This window comes from Pyrgilauda ruficollis, unplaced genomic scaffold (assembly GCF_017590135.1).
Source record: "Pyrgilauda ruficollis isolate IOZ18807 unplaced genomic scaffold, ASM1759013v1 scaffold161, whole genome shotgun sequence".
Lineage (NCBI taxonomy): Eukaryota > Metazoa > Chordata > Aves > Passeriformes > Passeridae > Pyrgilauda > Pyrgilauda ruficollis.
This window is the reverse complement of record NW_024514876.1, coordinates 1,350,286-1,352,051: the sequence shown is the minus strand read 5'-3', so window position 1 is coordinate 1,352,051 and position 1,766 is coordinate 1,350,286.

Genomic DNA, 1,766 nt, shown 5'->3' with positions numbered 1-1,766 from the left:
GGCGGCGGCGGCGGGGCCGGTGGGCGGGATCCTCCGCCCGGGCCTCCCCGGGGCTCCCCGCCCCCGGCCCGCCCCGCCGGGGGGGCCGTGCAGCGCCGAGCACCCTCGGCCCCGCGCCCGAAACCTTCCCAGCTCCTCGCCCCGCGGGAGAAGCGCTGCCCCGGGTCCTCCGACCGGGAAGCGCGGGAAGACACCGGAGAGAGCCAGTGAGGAGCTGCCGGGACCCCCGAGACGGGGGCAACTGGGGCCGGGGCGTCCCGGGACACTCCATGGCCGCCCCCAACCCCGCGTCCCCGCCGAACTCCGGTGGGAGCCCGCCCGGCTCCGCCCGGCCTCCCGGGCCCTCGGTGTCACCCGGTGCTGCCTCCGCAACCCCCCAGGAATCCTCTCATCGTCTCCCCAGCTCTTTGGGGGGAGCAGGACCCCCCTACTCCCACTCCGGCGGGGTCACGGTGCCTCCCCCCCGCCGCACCGGCATCGCTTACTCGGGGAAACCCGACCCGCGGCGGTGGCACCGGGCGGGGCGGGATCCAGGGGAACCGGAGTGGGTCCCCAGTCCAGCCCCCAGCTTTCCGGGCCGGGGGCCGCCGGGCTGGGCTGCGGCTCGGGGTCCCGCCTCCCCGGGGCACCGGCGAGTCTGGCTCAGGACCATGGAGAGCGGCCGCCGTTACCGAGCCCCGGGGCCGCCGGGGGGGACGCGGCTCCTGCTGCGCCGGTCCCGGATCTCCGCGGCGGGAGAGCCCGGCCTCGGGCACTGACGTTCTCCCGCTGCTGCGAGGGGATAAAACGTTTAGGAGACGCCTGCTCTGGATCTCGTTTCAATTAGGAAAAGAGAACCTGACGGCAGCCAGGCACGGCCGCCGACAGATCCTCCCCAGAGACCCCCGCACTCCCCCGAGCCCCGCGCTCCGCCGGGGCCAGGCCACTGCTGGGTCTGGCACCCTGGAAGTGTTCAAAAAACATGTGGATGTGTACTTGGGGACATGGCTTAGTGGTGAAGGTGACAGTGCTTGCTTGTTGGTTGGAGTCAATGATCTTAGAGGTCTTTTTGATGTTTCCATGCCCGTAGCCAAGCCCGACACCCACCCGGTGCGGGGCTCACCGGGCAGGATTGTCTCGGGACACCGGCAGGCAGCAGCAGGCAGCCGCAGTTTGTGCTCTTGAGCACTTCTCTGGCATCTCCCCGGTTGGCCGGGGAGCGGAGCAGCCCCGTGCTGCCCATCGCCATTCCCAGAGCCCCAGGAGCTCTGCACGCAGCGGGAGCAGGGACGGGCCCATGTTGGGATGTGGAGGCTCCGGTGACACAGCCCCCCGGTGACACGCAGCGGGACGGGGCCGGGGGGCCACGGTGACCCCCAGGTGCGTGGGGGACTGAGCCGGGACCCGGAGAGGCCGTGGGTGATCCCGGCAGCGGGCACAGCCCCAGGGCTGCACCCCACGGGCGTCCCACGCGGAGGACACGGCACCCACCAGCACAAAACCTGCAGTGCAGCACGACCCACGCGGACCCTTCCCAACGCAGGATGGCTAAAAATAGCTGGCACCGGCTTCTCGCTGCCGCTACGGAACTAAATATAACCGGCATCGACCGGGCAGAGGGACCGGCAGCAGGCAGAGCGGGAGCTGAGCACGGCCCGGCACCGGCAGGGGCTGGGAGCGAACGAGGCCTAGGAATCCACACGGGAACAGCCCCCTGAGCACGGGGGGAACGCGGGTGCAGCTGCCGGTGAGCGGATGGCGCCGGATCCCCCCAGGGAACTCCCCGC